General features: G+C 38.1%; 1 non-coding gene across 1 annotated transcript; it reads left to right on the forward strand.

Annotated features, from left to right (window-relative positions):
• Positions 1-17,620: 17,620 nt before the first annotated feature.
• On the forward strand, positions 17,621-17,727 carry LOC113694408 (small nucleolar RNA R71). The gene has a single exon (XR_003449359.1). It is a non-coding gene; the product is annotated as a small nucleolar RNA R71 (small nucleolar RNA).
• Positions 17,728-18,272: the final 545 nt, after the last annotated feature.

The raw sequence follows: 18,272 nt of genomic DNA on the forward strand, positions 1-18,272 counted from the left end.
AGAATCCACCGAATTAGTCTAGGTTTTGCATCCTTCTTATGTAGCAAATATTTAAGAGCTGAATGGTCCGTATATATAATAACTTTAGATCCTATTAAATAGGATCTAAATTTATCTAAAGCAAATATCACCACCAATAGCTCTTTTTCTGTCGTTGCATAATTGAGTTGTGCCTCATTTAACAACTTGCTAGCATAGTAAATGACGTGCAATCGTCCTTCTTTCTTTTGTCCCAAAACTGCTCCAACCGCATAATCACTTGCATCACACATCAATTCAAATGGTAGTGACCAATTGGGCGAAGTTATAATTGGGGCCGAAATCAATTCCTTCTTCAACCTTTCAAATGCAACCAAACAATTGTCATCAAATTGAAAAGGGGTATCTTTACATAATAAATCACATAATGGCTTTACTATTTTAGAAAAATCTTTAATAAAACGTCTATAAAAGCCAGCATGTCCCAAAAAACTCCTTATCCCCTTGACATTGCTTGGAGGTGGCAATTTTTCGATAACTTCTATTTTGGTTTTATCCACTTCAATTCCCATGGAGGAAATCTTGTGTCCTAAGACAATTCCTTCTTTTACCATAAAATGGCATTTCTCCCAATTCAGTACAAGATTTGTTTCCTCGCATCTCTGCAAAATCAATTCCAAATTATGAAGGCAATGGTCGAAAGATGAACCATACACAGAAAAATCATCCATAAATATCTCCATAATTTTCTCAATATAATCTGAAAATATAGCTATCATGCAACATTGAAAAGTCGCAGGTGCATTGCATAAACCAAATGGCATCCTTTTAAAGGCAAAAGTGCCATAAGGACATGTAAATGTGGTCTTTTCTTGGTCCTCTGGAGCTATAGCTATTTGATTATATCCTGAAAAACCATCTGGAAAACAATAAAATTCATATTCGACTATTCGCTCTAATAATTGATCAAGAAATGGTAAGGGAAAATGATCTTTTCTTGTTACCGTATTTAACTTACGATAATCAATACACACTCTCCACCCTACCACGAGTCTAGATGGAATCAATTCATCATTTTTACCCACGATTGTAGTTATTCCACCTTTCTTTGGTACCACATGAATTGCACTAATCCAAACACTATCGGAGATAGGAAAGACTATACCTGCATCGAGCCACTTAAGAATTTCATTTCTTACCACCTCTTTCATGTTTGGATTAACTCTTCTTTGTGTTTCCACCATTGGTTTGCAATTGTCCTCCAATAAAATGCGATGCATGCATATTGAAGGACTTATACCTTTAATGTCTGCAATTGTCCATCCCATTGCCTTCTTATGCTTCCTTAGAACTCTTAGCAACTTTGTACACTGCTCATCATCCAGGTCAGCACTAACAATTACAGGTAAAGTACTATTTTCTCCAAGAAATTCATACCTTAGATGAGTTGGAAGTGGTTTGAGCTCTAGTTTTGGAGGTTCAATTTCTGAAGGTGGTGAAAGCCCTTTTCCTTGGCCGAGACTTTCATACAAATTACCCCTTTTATAAGGTGCTTGAAAATCCAAATACTTGGCCAATTCTTCAATTTCTCCACAATCACTTTCTTGCTTCCCTAAACTCATTAAACAATATTCAAGAGGATCAAAGTCAAAATTGACTTGACTCATCTCTTGAGTTAGTTTATCAATTGTGCCAATAGAATATGCATGATCGGTAAAAGAAGGGTATTTTCCCATTTCATGCAAATTAAACTCTACCTCTTCTTCACCTACTTGAAACTTCAGCTTGCCATTTTTTAAATCAATAATAGTACCTGCAGTAGCTAAAAATGGTCTACCAAAAATAATTGGCATAGATACATCTTCTTCCATATCTAACACCACAAAATCCACTGGAATGATAAATTTTTGAACTTTTATCAATACATTCTCCAACACTCCTAATAGATATCTAATAGACATGTCCGCTAGTTGCAAAGTAATATTAGTGCGTTTAAGCTCCTTCAAACCCAATTGTCTAGCCACCGTTAGAGGAATCAATGATACACTAGCACCGAGATCACACAATGCTTTAGAAAAATCAATGTTTGTGAGAACCCAAAAAAAAAAAAAAAAATTTCACATTTTCTCAACATCATTTTATTCCTTTGCCTACATTTTATACTCTCCTTGGAAATACTAAAATCTCTATGCAATTTTTTTACAAGCAAGTACAGTTTTAAATTCATTTTCCTAGTATGAGTTAGTGTACGTTAAATTTGAAACGCATTATCGATGTGAGAACCCGTAAAATTCCTTATATGTTTCTTAAAAATACACTTTTTTTTTGGAAATTATTAATTTATAATAGCACTACTACCCAATTACCTCACAATGAGTGCAAATGAACCTAGAAAGTAGGGTTTCACTTTTCGTTTTCAAGAAGAACGAATTAGAATTTTCACGTTTTTCCGTAGTGTGCCTATTCGGTACCGAGTAAGGATCAAATTTGGTAGCTAAGAGTGACTTTTGGATGAGAAAATATTATATGATTAGAAGTGATAATAATAAATTAGTGATTAGAAGTTAAAAACTCAAGTATATGCGATTTAAGGACAAACGGCTTGGACCGACGGGTGTCGCGCGCTACCGATTGAACACACCACTTGATCCCTACTTTATTACCTTAATCTTCTTATTTTATTACAGCTAATTAACTCTCAAAATATCTCATACATCAGCCACAATTGTTGACTTTAAATACCAAGAGAGAGAAGGGAAAAAATGAATGGAATTGGTGGCGACAAGTGGCGGTATTTCATTGGATGGTTGACTAACTAATTTACACCATATTTATCACCAAAAACTAACCTATTTCCTCCATTATTTCTGCATATCAGCCGTTAGTTGAGGGAGGAAAAACAAGAGAAAAGGAAACTTCAATCAATCTTGGTTTGAGCTTCAATGAGTGAAAACAAGAAAAACTAAACCGATTAATCATTAGTTTGGAAGTTTGGGAAGCTTAAGGAGCTAAATTTTGCCAAGGGAAGTGAAGGATAACTCTTGAAAGCTCTTGTCTTGAGGTATAATGGTTGACTAACTTTTCTTTTCCCTTAACCATGTTTGAGTTGTGTAGTAGCATGTAATTTTGCTTGTTATGCTTATATCAAGTGGATTTGGATGATTGGGGTTGATGTATTTAAGTCAGGGTTTGAATAATTTCCTTCTCATATTTGTTGTATGAATGATATATGATGTATATAAGCATATATAGGAGGTAGTAGGGGTGTTTCAAGTTCAATTTGTAAGGATTAGCACTTATATGCTTGGAATCCAGATTTCTGAAATTCTAGGTTCCAGTTCTGCCCGTTTCTGTTTGACAATGTTAGAGGCCGAATTGGCCTTAGAACAAAACATAAAATTTGTAGAGAATAACATTTTATGGTTGCCTACAAAATTTCAGCCCAATCGGAGCAATGTATCCTGTGAAAAGACCGAAATACCCCTGCTACCCTGTATTTACCCGAAACTGATAATCAGCTTCTGTAATTGGTTGTTTCGACAGGAAATACTACTGATTTGGGTGTCAACGTCTTCTTAATAATTATAGCCCTATATCTTATCTTTCAAATGACTTTGGAATCACTTGAATTGAAGTTGTATGTGCTGAGATATGACTGAATGAATCAGGGCTGCCACAGTAAACTTCGAACTGGAAAATCTGGGGTTATTTTGGTAAATTTGACCTAGATACATTGTAAAATGGACTGAGTGGTCTTCACCAAAGTTGTAGCTCTCTGCCTTAGCTTCGAAACAGTATAAGTTTCACCTCAATCCGATAAGCGTAGCCTCGATTGTGTCCGTTACGGAAAAACACATTAAATCTGTCTTTTGTTAAACTTCATTTTCGCACTTGTTATTAGCTTGATTTTTGTCCTTGTATTGTCTTGAGCCTATTGAGTGGCTATTTATGTTGTGTGTAATGTTGAGATTGCTTGAGAAAAACAATGAAGCCATAAATGACTGGAAAATAGGTAAATACAAAGGGCGTGCTGCCCAAATTTTCGCTCGAGGGCTAAACTTCTATTTGAACTTTTATATTTTCGTTTGGCAAATACTATGACCGTTTTCCATCTTAAAACATGATACCTTTTCCGTTTGAAACTTCAAATGTTTATTTTCTACTTCATACCAAAATATAGAGGTATGACTTAAGGTTTTCTCAGTCAAGACAATATTTCTGAGTCTATCTAGTTGGATTCCGACTTGCCTTTAGTTCAAGTGTTTCCATTGAAAAATTTTATAACCCTTTTGAGTTTGATTTTACATTTGGTCTCTGAAACCCTAATTATTTTGGCCACGGGTCCAAATGTTCTCGTTTCACTTTCAAGTCTTTTTATACGTTCTACTCATCAATTGTCGAGTTTCGTTGATTTCACCTAATTGTTTGTGCTAGATGAGCTGTAATATTCATTCTCGTTTAATTTTAGATTTTCTCGGTGACTAAGGATAATATCCGGTAGGATATTTTGCACATTGTTTTGAGTACATAGGTGGGTGTTCCTTGTTTGTTGTATCTTCCTTGACTTCATGACTTGTTGTTATTGTTTGATAATGTGTTAAATATTTCCAATGATTTCCAAAACGAATTTTCTAGGCGAGCGTGTGCTTTATCGCACTCGACCTAAATGAATGTGAAATTTTCAATGATTAAATGATTAAATGCTCGTTGCGCATGAATGTAAGCCGTTTGGTTGAATTGGGCCCTGCCCTTCGTCACCGATCGACTCGAGCCAGAAGTGGACTCGATCGGGCAATATGGTGACCATGGGTGTGAATGTTTGGTATACTCGAGTATTACCTTGTAGTCCGGCCAACGTCCGGATGGGGGAGAACGAACGAACGAACGAACGAGGGTTTTACTTACAAAAATGCAATTTTAAATGGTTGGAAGGATAAGGGAAATGACAGGCGAACGAAAGAACGAACGAATCGCTCCATGTGAGCCGTATCCTTTTAATGAATGTTACGATCGCTTTCCATTGTAAATGTTTCTTGAATTATTGATACTCCATGTTTAATGTATTGAATTGATTGTTTGATTATCTGTTCGGAACCTCACTGAGCTTTTAGCTCACCCCTTTAGTTTTATTTTCCTTAACAGGGGACGGCGAGCAGGATGAGAGCATAGACTAGCCTAGTCTAGGTCTTTTGTTTCTTTTGTAATGGTTCTCGTCCTAGTGCTTGGCACGGGCTGGTTGTATGGTGAAATAAGAACCTTTGTACATTTGATGGCTGTACTTTCTTTTGAGATAGCAATGTATATATAAGTTTCCCTTAAGTTTTGGATTGTTGTATGTTATTCCTTTGGTTGTATTCCGAATTTGATTAAGGAACGACTGAGTCCCGGCGAGAGTTGGGCAGGCGGTCCGCCGAACCCTTTGGTACGCCTTAGGGGGAGGTGGGGCCGTCACAGGTGGTATCAGATCTCTGTAGTGTATCCAAGGCTTGAAGTTTAGGATGCCGGACTGTGGGAATTCGATTTGACTTTAAAGTTAAGCAATTGAGCGATAAAACCTAGAGCCTGTTTCGCGTGGTCTCTGTGCGGAGTGAGCATAAGCTATGAATTGTGAATGGTATAGGTCTTAAATTTTCTTGTGGTATCTGAGGACCATAGATAGGTATGTCGGGTAGGAATTTCGATTTGTAGATGATTTACTCTTGGGACTGGCCAGCTCGAGATGTGAACTATTTTATTTCGGATTCTCGTGCCTGAGTACTCTGGAGTTGAGGCGATGCTAGCTACTAGGTATTTGAGACTTGTATTTTGGAACATGAACAGGCTTTGTTCGGTTAGAATGAGTATAAGAGGTTAACGGACATCTAGTGAATAGGAAGTGACGTGAGAGATCGGACGGGGGCTATGTTAACCAAGTGTGAAACGACTTGTCGTGTTATCTTCTTGTTTTGTCTTTGTACTGCTACCGTGTGTATTTGGCTTGTGGCATGATAATATTCACATGTATAGTACTTGTTGCATTTGATCTTGTCTACTTGATATGTTTCTTTGTGAACTTGATGTGGTAAATTTTGCCGTTCTAGTCAATTTCCTTTGTTACATACTAAATCATTTTTGAAAAAAAAAAGAATGGAGGGGAGACGTAGTCGTGGACGTGGAGCTAGTCGTGACCGTGGGGCTAGGCAAGCTCAAGAACCGAGAGAAGAAAGAGAAACAGTGGACGAGCAAGAACATGGATCGAGGGTTGAGGCTGGAGATCAAATGGCCACAGCGATGCAACAAATGACAAATATCCTAGCACGACTGGTAGATCAACAAGGTCAAATGCCAGTGAATCAACTCCGGAATCCTGAGATCGAAGAGGAAAAGGCTCTTGAGAGGTTTCAAAAGTTTCTATCTCCGAAATTTCAAGGAGGGCCTGATCCGGATATAGCTGAGAAGTGGTTGGAGGCAATGATTAATATCTTCGCGGCTTTGAATTACACGGAGCAAAGACAAGTAAATTTTGCTGTATTTCAATTCGAAGGACCAACCCGCGCGTGGTGGAATGCAATTAAGGCCAAGTGGGAAAGAAAACAGACGGAATGGACATGGGCGAACTTTGTAAGGAAATTTAACGAAAAGTATCTCTCACCTTTGGTCCAAGAAAGGAGAGAGGATGAATTTATTGGGTTGCGTCAGGGAACCCTGAGTGTGGCTGAATATGAGACCAAATTTACTAGACTGTCTCAATTCGCTTCCGAATTGGTGGTTACGGAGCGAAGGAGAATTAGATGATTTATACAATGACTAAATTTGGAAATCCAGGAGGCATTAGCGGCAGTTCAAGTTAATACATTTACAGAGGCTCTTGAGAAGGCTCAAAGAGTTGAGAATGCGTAAGCCCAAGTAAAAGCCTTTCAAATGCGGAAAAGGGATACATCCAGCAGCATACCTGAGAAATTCGGAGAAAAGATAATGCTCTCCAAAGTGTAAAAAGTGAACCATTCACCTCGTCCACCTTGGACGTTTAGAGCATTAGATGAAAGGTCTACGAAGGAAGTCAAATCGGATCAAAGGACATTTCTCGAGAAGGTCAAACAGTAGCTCCTCGATTGGCCTGGAAATACTGTGGAAAGGCAAATCAAACTGAGAATGATTGCTGGCAGAAAGGGGGAAAATGTTTGATTTGTGGGAGTAGCAATCATCAACTTAGCAATTGTCCGAAGAAACAGCCACGAGAGGGTTGTACTCAACGAGTGGAAGGAACCGAACCGAGAAAAACTAATGAAAGAGGAAACCGAACAAAAGTATCAGCACAGGTTTATGCCGTAGATCAGCAACAAGTTCCGAGGGCCTCTGAGGCAACAGAAGGTAAAAATTTCGAGGACGAAATTTCTTTAAGGAGGAGAGAATGTGAGAACCCAAAAAAAAAAAAATTTCACATTTTCTCAGCATCATTTTATTCCTTTGCCTACATTTTATACTCTCCTTGGAAATACTAAAATCTCTATGTATTTTTTTTACAAGCAAGTACAGTTTTAATTTCATTTTCCTAGTATGAGTTAGTGTACATTAAATTTGAAACTCATTATCGATGTGAGAACCCAAAAAATTCCTTATATGTTTCTTAAAAATACCCTTTTTTTTTGGAAATTATTAATTTATAATAGCCCTACTACCCAAATACCCCACAATGAGTGCAAATGAACCTATAAAGTAGGGTTTCACTTTTTATTTTCAAGAAGAACGAATTAGGATTTTCACGTTTTTCCGTAGTGTGCCTATTTGGTACCGAGTAAGGATCAAATTTGGTAGCTAATAGTGACTTTTGGATGAGGAAATATTATATGATTAGAAGTGATAATAATAAATTAGTGATTAGAAGTTAAAAACCCAAGTATATGCAATTTAAGGACAAACGGCTTGGACCGACGGGTGTCGCGCGCTACCGATTGAACACACCACTTGATCCCTACTTTATCACCTTAATCTTCTTATTTTATTACAGCTAATTAACCCTCAAAATATCTCATACATCAGCCACAATTGTTGACTTTAAATACCAAGAGAGAGAAGGGAAAAAATGAATGGAATTGGTGGCGACAAGTGGCGGTATTTCATTGGATGGTTGACTAACTAATTTACACCATATTTATCACCAAAAATCAACCTATTTCCTCCATTATTTCTGCATATCAGCCGTGAGTTGAGGGTGGAAAAACAAGAGAAAAGGAAACTTCAATCAATCTTGGTTTGAGCTTGAATGAATGAAAACAAGAAAAACTAAACCGATTAATCATTAGTTTGGAAGCTTAAGGAGCTAAATTTTGCCAAGGGAAGTGAAGGATAACTCTTGACAGCTCTTATCTTGAGGTATAATGGCTGACTAACTTTTATTTTCCCTTAACCATGTTTGAGTTGTGTAGTAGCATGTAATTTTGCTTGTTATACTTATATCAAGTGGATTTGGATGATTGGGGTTGATGTATTTAAGTCAGGGTTTGAATAATTTCCTTCTCATATTTGTTGTTTGAATGATATATGATGTATATAAGCATGTATAGGAGGTAGTAGGGGTGTTTCAAGTTCAATTTGTGGGGATTAGCACTTATATGCTTGGAATCCAGATTTCTGAAATTCTAGGTTCCAGTTCTTCCCGTTTCTTTTTGACAATGTTAGAGGCCGAATTGGCCTTGACACAAAACATGAAAGTTGTATAGAATAATATTTTATGGTTTCCTACAAAATTTTAACTCAATCGGAGGAACGTAGCCTGTAAAAAGACTGAAATACCCCTGCTACCCTGTATTTACCCGAAACTGATAATCAGCTTCTGTAATTGGTTGTTTCGACCGGGAATACTACTGATTTGGGTGTCAATGTCTTCTTAATAATTATAACCCTGTATCTTAGTTTTCAAATGGTTTTGGAATCACTTGAATTGAAGTTGTATGTGCTGAGATATGACTGAATGAATCAGGACTGCCACAGTAAACTTCGAACTGGAAAATCTGGGGTTTTTTTGGTAAATTTGACCTAGATACATTGTAAACTGGACTGAGTGGTCTTCACTAAAGTTGTAGCTCTCTGCCTTAGCTTCGAAACAGTACAAGTTTCACCTCAATCCGATAAGCGTAGCCTCGGTTGTGTCCGTTACGCAAAAACACATTAAATTTATTTTTTGTTAAACTTCATTTCCGCACTTGTTATTAGCTTGATTTTTGTCCTTGTATTGTCTTGAGCCTATTGAGTGGCTATTTATGTTGTGTGTAATGTTGGGATTGCTTGAGGAAAACAATGAAGCCATAAATGGCTGAAAAATAGGTAAATACAAAGGGCGTGCTGCCCAAATTTTCGCTCCTGTTGGGATTTGAAAGGTTTGAATAATTAATCTTATGTTAATTTGGATGTACTCAAAGATTCAAGTACACAGTCCTGAAGCACAATAAAATTTTTTTTTGCCGGAGTAAGAAATGGACTTACATCATATCTAGTGAAAACTACTTAGTGATTGGAGTCTCTGAAATCAAAAGGATTAAGAATAATTGGAAAATGTTAAAAATAGAAGAAATATGATTTGTTCGAATTTTACATTTGAGTACCGAACAACCTAATATCAAGATGTTTTCTTAAACACTTCCATGGTGATTTGTGCATTGCTTTTGGATGTTTTTCCATGAGATTCAAAAATTACAGTTGTTTGGGATGGTAGTGGGGTAAGCTTCTATTTGAACTTGTATATTTTCGTTTGGCAAATACTATGACCGTTTTCCATCTTAAAACATGATACCTTTTCCGTTTGAACCTTCAAATGTTTATTTACTACTTCATACCAAAATATAGAGGTATGACTTAAGGTTTTCTCAGTCAAGACAATATTTCTGAGTCTATCTAGTTGGATTCCGACTTGCCTTTAGTTCAAGTGTTTCCATTGGAAAATTTTATAACCCTTTTGAGTTTGGTTTTACATTTGGTCTCTGAAACCCTAGATATTTTTGTCCACGGGTCCAAATGTTCTCGTTTCACTTTAAAGTCTTTTTATACGTTCTACTCATCAATTGTCGAGTTTCGTTGATTTCACCTAATTGTTTGTGCTAGATGAGCTGTAATATTCTTTCTCGTTTAATTTTAGGTTTTCTCGGTGATTAAGGATAATATCCGGTAGGATATTTTGCACGTTGTTTTGAGTACATAGGTGAGTGTTCCTTATTTGTTATATCTTCCTTGACTTCATGACTTGTTGTTATTGTTTGATAATGTGTTAAATGTTTCCAATGATTTCCAAAACGAATTTTCTAGGCGAGCGTGTGCTTTATCGTACTCGACCTAAATGAATGTGAAATTTTCAATGATTAAATGATTAAATGCTCGTTACGCATGAATGTAAGCCGTTTGACTGAATTGGGCCCTGCCCTTCGTCACCGATCGACTCGAGCCAGAAGCGGACTCGGTCGGGCAATATGGTGACCATGGGTGTGAACGTTTGGTATACTCGAGTATTACCATGTAGTCCGGCCAACGTCCGGATGGGTGGAGTCCGGCCAACGTCCGGATGGGGGAGAACGAACGAACGAACGAACGAGGGTTTTACTTACAAAAATGCAATTTTAAATGGTTGGAGGGATAAGGGAAATGACAGGCGAACGAACGAATCGCTCCATGTGAGCCGTATCCTTTTAATGAATGTTACTATCGCTTTCCATTGTAAATGTTTCTGGAATTATTGATACTCCATGTTTAATGTATTGAATTGATTGTTTGATTATCTGTTCGGAACCTCACTGAGCTTTTAGCTCACCCCTTTGGTTTTATTTTCCTTAACAGGGGACGGCGAGCAGGATGAGAGCATAGACTAGCCTAGTCTAGGTCTTTTGTTTCTTTTGTAATGGTTCTTGTCCTAGTGCTTGGCACGGGCTGGTTGTATGGTGAAGTGAGAACCTTTGTACATTTGATGGCTGTACTTTCTTTTGAGATAGCAATGTATATATAAGTTTCGCTTAAGTTTTGGATTGTTGTATGTTATTCCTTTGGTTGTATTCCGAATTTGATTAAGGAACGACTGAGTCCCGGCGAGAGTTGGGCAGGCGGTCCGCCGAACCCTTTGGTACGCCTTAGGGGGAGGTGGGGCCGTCACAGGTGGTATCAGATCTCTGTAGTGTATCCAAGGCTTGAAGTTTAGGATGCCGGACTGTGGGAATTCGATTTGACTTTAAAGTTAAGCAATTGAGCGATAAAACCTAGAGCCTGTTTCGCGTGGTCTCTGTGCGGAGTGAGCATAAGCTATGAATTGTGAATGGTATAGGTCTTAAATTTTCTTGTGGTATCTGAGGACCATAGATAGGTATGTCGGGTAGGAATTTCGATTTGTAGATGATTTACTCTTGGGACTGGCCAGCTCGAGATGTGAACTATTTTATTTCGGATTCTCGTGCCTGAGTACTCTGGAGTTGAGGCGATGCTAGCTACTAGGTATTTGAGACTTGTATTTTGGAACATGAACAGGCTTTGTTCGGTTAGAATGAGTATAAGAGGTTAACGGACATCTAGTGAATAGGAAGTGACGTGAGAGATCGGACGGGGGCTATGTTAACCAAGTGTGAAACGACTTGTCGTGTTATCTTCTTGTTTTGTCTTTGTACTGCTACCGTGTGTATTTGGCTTGTGGCATGATAATATTCACATGTATAGTACTTGTTGCATTTGATCTTGTCTACTTGATATGTTTCTTTGTGAACTTGATGTGGTAAATTTTGCCGTTCTAGTCAATTTCCTTTGTTACATACTAAATCATTTTTGAAAAAAAAAAGAATGGAGGGGAGACGTAGTCGTGGACGTGGAGCTAGTCGTGACCGTGGGGTTAGGCAAGCTCAAGAACCGAGAGAAGAAAGAGAAACAGTGGACGAGCAAGAACATGGATCGAGGGTTGAGGCTGGAGATCAAATGGCCACAGCGATGCAACAAATGACAAATATCCTAAAACGACTGGTAGATCAACAAGGTCAAATGCCAGTGAATCAACCCCGGAATCCTGAGATCGAAGAGGATAAGGCTCTTGAGAGATTTCAAAAGTTTCTATCTCCGAAATTTAAAGAAGGGCCTGATCCGGATATAGCTGAGAAGTGGTTGGAGGCAATGATTAATATCTTCGCGGCTTTGAATTACACGGAGCAAAGACAAGTAAATTTTGTTGTATTTCAATTCGAAGGACCAGCCCGCGCGTGGTGGAATGTAATTAAGGCCAAGTGAGAAAGAGAACAGACTGTATGGACATGGGCGAACTTTGTAAGGGAATTTAACGAAAAGTATCTCTCACCTTTGGTCCAAGAAAGGGGAGAGGACGAATTTATTGGGTTGCATCAGGGAACCCTGAGTGTGGCTGAATATGAGACCAAATTTACTAGACTGTCTAAATTCGCTTCCGAATTGGTGGTTACGGAGCGAAGGAGAATTAGACGATTTATACAATGACTAAATTTGGAAATCCAGGAGGTATTAGCGGCGGTTCAAGTTAATACGTTTACAGAGGCTCTTGAGAAGGCTCAAAGAATTGAGAATGCGAAAGCCCATGTAAAAGCCTTTCAAATGCGGAAAAGGGATACATCCAGCAGCGTATCTGAGGAATCCGGAGAAAAGATAATGCTCTCCAAAGTGTAAAAAGTGAACCATTCACCTCGCCCACCTTGGACATTTAGAGGATTAGATGAAAGGTCTACGAAAGGAAGTCAAATCGGATCAAAGGACATTTCTCGAGAAGGTCAAACAGTAGCTCCTCGATTGGCCTGTGGATACTGTGGAAAGGCAAATCACACTGATAATGATTGCTGGCGGAAAGGGGGAAAATGTTTGATTTGTGGGAGTAGCAATCATCAACTTAGCAATTTCCAAAGAAACAGCCACGAGAGGGTTATACCCAACGAGTGGAAGGAACCGAACCGAGAAAAACTAATGAAAGAGGAAACCGAACAAAAGTATCAGCACTGGTTTATACCGTAGATCAGCAACAAGTTCCGGGGGCCTCTGAGGCAACAGAAGGTAAAAATTTCGAGGACGAAATTTCTTTAAGGAGGAGAGAATGTGAGAACCCAAAAATAAAAAAAAATTTCACATTTTCTCAGCATCATTTTATTCCTTTGCCTACATTTTATACTCTCATTGGAATTACTAAAATCTCTATGCATTTTTTTTACAAGCAAGTACAGTTTTAAATTCATTTTCATAGTATGAGTTAGTGTACATTAAATTTGAAACGCATTATCGATGTGAGAACCCGTAAAATTCCTTATATGTTTCTTAAAAATACCCTCTTTTTTTTGGAAATTATTAATTTATAATAGCCCTACTACCCAATTACCCGACAATGAGTGCAAATGAACCTAGAAAGTAGGGTTTAACTTTTCGTTTTCAAGAAGAACGAATTAGGGTTTTCACGTTTTTCCGTAGTGTGCCTATTGGGTACCGAGTAAGGATCAAATTTGGTAGCTAATAGTGACTTTTGGATGAGGAAATATTATATGATTAGAAGTGATAATAATAAGTTAGTGATTAGAAGTTAAAAATCCAAGTATATGCAATTTAAGGACAAACGGCTTGGACCGACGGGTGTCGCGCGCTACCGATTGAACACACCACTTGATCCCTACTTTATTACCTTAATCTTCTTATTTTATTACAGCTAATTAACCCTCAAAATATCTCATACATCAGCCACAATTGTTGACTTTAAATACCAAGAGAGAGAAGGGAAAAAATGAATGGAATTGGTGGCGACAAGTGGCGGTATTTCATTGGATGGTTGACTAACTAATTTACACCATATTTATCACCAAAAACCAACCTATTTCCTCCATTATTTCTGCATATCAGCCGTGAGTTGAGGGAGGAAAAACAAGAGAAAAGGAAACTTCAATCAATCTTGGTTTGAGCTTGAATGAATGAAAACAAGAAAAACTAAACCGATTAATCATTAGTTTGGAAGCTTGGGAAGCTTAAGGAGCTAAATTTTGCCAAGGGAAGTGAAGGATAACTCTTGACAGCTCTTGTCTTGAGGTATAATGGCTGACTAACTTTTCTTTTCCCTTAACCATGTTTGAGTTGTGTAGTAGCATGTAATTTTGCTTGTTATGCTTATATCAAGTGGATTTGGATGATTGGGGTTGATGTATTTAAGTCAGGGTTTGAATAATTTCCTTCTCATATTTGTTGTTTGAATGATATATGATGTATATAAGCATGTATAGGAGGTATTAGTGGTGTTTCAAGTTCAATTTGTGAGGATTAGCACTTATATGCTTGGAATCCAGATTTCTGAAATTCTAGGTTCCAGTTCTGCCCGTTTCTGTTTGACAATGTTATAGGCCGAATTGGCCTTAGCACAAAACATGAAAGTTGTATATAATAATATTTTATGGCTGCCTACAAAATTTCAGCTCAATCGGAGTAACGTAGATTGTAAAAAGACCGAAATACCCCTGCTACCCTGTATTTACCCGAAACTGATAATCAGCTTATGTAATTGGTTGTTTCGACCGGGAATACTACTGATTTGGGTGTCGACATCTTCTTAATAATTATATCCCTGTATCTTAGCTTTCAAATGGCTTTGGAATCTCTTTAATTGAAGTTGTATGTGCTGAGATATGATTGAATGAATCAGGACTGCCACAGTAAACTTCGAACTGAAAAATCTGGGGTTGTTTTGGTAAATTTGACCTAGATACATTGTAAACTGGACTGAGTGGTCTTCACTAAAGTTGTAGCTCTCTGCCTTAGCTTCAAAACAGTATAAGTTTCACCTCAATCCGATAAGCGTAGCCTCGGTTGTGTCCGTTACGCAAAAACACATTAAATCTGTCTTTTGTTAAACTTCATTTCCGCACTTGTTATTAGCTTGATTTTTGTCCTTGTATTGTCTTGAGCCTATTGAGTGGCTATTTATGTTGTGTGTAATGTTGGGATTGCTTGAGGAAAACAATGAAGCCATAAATGGCTGAAAAATAGGTAAATACAAAGGGCGTGCTGCCCAAATTTTCGCTCGAGAGCTAAGCTTCTATTTGAACTTGTATATTTTCGTTTGGCAAATACTATGACCATTTTCCATCTTAAAACATGATACCTTTTCCGTTTGAACCTTCAAATGTTTATTTACTACTTCATACCAAAATATAGAGGTATGACTTAAGGTTTTCTCAGTCAAGACAATATTTCTGAGTCTATCTAGTTGGATTCCGACTTGCCTTTAGTTCAAGTGTTTCCATTGGAAAATTTTATAACCCTTTTGAGTTTGGTTTTACATTTGGTCTTTGAAACCCTAGTTATTTTTGTCCACGGGTCCAAATATTCTCGTTTCACTTTAAAGTCTTTTTATACGTTCTACTCATCAATTGTCGAGTTTCGTTGATTTCACCTAATTGTTTGTGTTAGATGAACTGTAATATTCTTTCTCGTTTAATTTTAGGTTTTCTCGGTGACTAAGGATAATATCCGGTAGGATATTTTGCACGTTGTTTTGAGTACATAGGTGAGTGTTCCTTGTTTGTTATATCTTCCTTGACTTCATGACTTGTTGTTATTGTTTGATAATGTGTTAAATGTTTTCAATGATTTCCAAAACGAATTTTCTAGGAGAGCGTGTGCTTTATCGCACTCGACCTAAATGAATGTGAAATTTTCAATGATTAAATGATTAAATGCTCGTTGCGCATGAATGTAAGCCGTTTGGCTGAACTGGGCCCTGCCCTTCGTCACCGATCGACTCGAGCCAGAAGCGGACTCGGTCGGGCGATATGGTGACCCTGGGTGTGAACGATTGGTATACTCGAGTATTACCTTGTAGTCCGGCCAACGTCCGGATGGGTGGAGTCCGGCCAACGTCCGGATGGAGGAGAACGAACGAACGAACGAACGAGGGTTTTACTTACAAAAATGCAATTTTAAATGATTGGAGGGATAAGGGAAATAACAGGTGAACGAACGAACGAACGAATCGCTCCATGTGAGTCGTATCCTTTTAATGAATGTTACTATCGTTTTCCATTGTAAATGTTTCTTGAATTATTGATACTCCATGTTTAATGTATTGAATTGATTGTTTGATTATCTGTTCGGAACCTCACTGAGCTTTTAACTCACCCCTTTAGTTTTGTTTTCCTTAACAGGGGACGGCGAGCAGGATGAGAGCATAGACTAGCCTAGTCTAGGTCTTTTGTTTCTTTTGTAATGGTTCTCGCCCTAGTGCTTGGCACTGGCTGGTTGTATGATGAAGTGAGAACCTTTGTACATTTGATGGCTGTACTTCCTTTTGAGATAGTAATGTATATATAAGTTTCGCTTAAGTTTTGGATTGTTGTATGTTATTCCTTTGGTTGTATTCCGGATTTGATTAAGGAACGACTGAGTCCCGGCGAGAGTTGGGCAGGCGGTCCGCCGAACCCTTTGGTACGCCTTAGGGGGAGGTGGGGCCGTCACAATGTTACCTATGGTACAAGGTATAGAGAAACTTCCTAGATCCTTCAATTTCGGTGGTAGCTTATTTTGTATAATTGCACTACACTCCTCAGTTAATGCTATTGTTTCGCAATCTTCCAACTTCCTTTTTCTAGTCATGATTTCCTTGAGAAATTTTGCATAAGACGGAATCTGCAAAATAGCATCGGCAAAAGGAATGTTAATATGCAATTGTTTGAAAAGTTTAACAAATTTTTCAAAATCTCTATCAAACTTATTCTGCTTTAATCTTTGTGGAAATGGAACCGCAGGAGGTATTGGAATGGTAGCGGAAGATGATGGTTGATTTTCTCTTGGTTTCTCCCGGCTATTTTCTTCCACTATCGCCTCTTGGTTCCTCTGCTTTTCTTCTTGTTTTCCATTCTCATCTTGCTCAACTTCCACCACTGGAGGTTCTTCTAATTGCTTACCACTATGAAGAGTAATGGCTTTGACATGCTCCTTAGGATTTACCTCAGTTTTGCTAGGTAATTCTCCTTGATTTCGATTATTCAAAGAACTAGCAATTTGACCAATTTGGACCTCTACATTCCTGTACATTGTAGTGAGTTGGTCCAATCTTCCTTCTACTCGCTCAAATCTGTCCGAAGTAACTTTTGCAAGTTTTTCCACTGCCATCTCCCAACCAGGTTTAGTTTCAGCTTGTTGTTGCCTTGATTGAAATCCTGGTGGATTGGCTGGGCTTGGTTGATTTCCTTGATCCTTCCATCCAAAGTTTGGATGATTTCTCCACCCCGGATTATAAGTATTCGAGTAGGGGTTATTTTGAGCATTACGATTGTAATTATTGACGAATTGTACCTGTTCAGAATCAACACACTCATTAGTATCATGTTCACCTCCACATACAGAACAACACGCTACATGTGCATTAGATGAACTTGGACCAACTCCACCTTGTCTACTTAGCAACTTCATCACATTATTCATTTGGGCACTCAGCATATTGAGAATATCCATTTCTATCATACCTGCGTGACGTCTTGTATTACCTCTCTCATTGGCCCACTGGTAGTTATTTGCTGCCATTTCTTCTATCAAATTCTGAGCTTCTTGGGGTGACTTACCCATTAAAGCTCCACCTACAGCTGCATCGATCATAGTTTTAGTTGAAAAAACTAAACCATTATAGAAGGTTTGTATGATTAACCACTCCGGCAGTCCATGATGTGGACATTTCCGAAGCAAATCTCTAAACCTTTCCCATGCCTCATATAATGATTCACCGTCCAATTGGCTAAAACTAGTGATATCCATTCTAAGCTTAGCAGTCTTACCTGGTGGAAAATACTTATTTAAGAATGCTCTTGATAAATCATCCCATCCGGTGAAAGTATTAGGAGCATGAGAGTGTAGCCAAAGTTTGGCATTATTTCTCAATGAAAATGGGAACAATCTTAGCCTTATAGCATCATCACTAACTCCATTCATTTTAATTGTATCACAAATTTCCAAGAATGTAGCTAAGTGTGTATTAGGATCTTCTACTGCATTACCTCCAAATTGAAACTGTTGAACCATTTGGATAAGTGATGGTTTAATCTCAAAATTGTTTGCATTTACCGAAGGCCTTGCTATGCTCGTTTGAGATCCTTGTGTTCTCGGTAGAGCAAAATCTCGTAGAACTCGCCTATTTTCTTCGTTTTCTGCCATTTCTTCTTCAAATGGAAGCTCTATTAAGATTTCCTCTATTGGTTGCCAAATCTCTTGTTCCTCTTGTTGTGGTGTGTTCCTCCTTTGTCTATGTAGTGTCCTCTCAATTTTTGGATCGAAAAGTGCAACTTCTCGAGACGCCCGGTGCATACACTACA

The sequence above is a fragment of the Coffea arabica genome, chromosome 11e (genome assembly GCF_036785885.1).
Source record: "Coffea arabica cultivar ET-39 chromosome 11e, Coffea Arabica ET-39 HiFi, whole genome shotgun sequence".
NCBI lineage: Eukaryota > Viridiplantae > Streptophyta > Magnoliopsida > Gentianales > Rubiaceae > Coffea > Coffea arabica.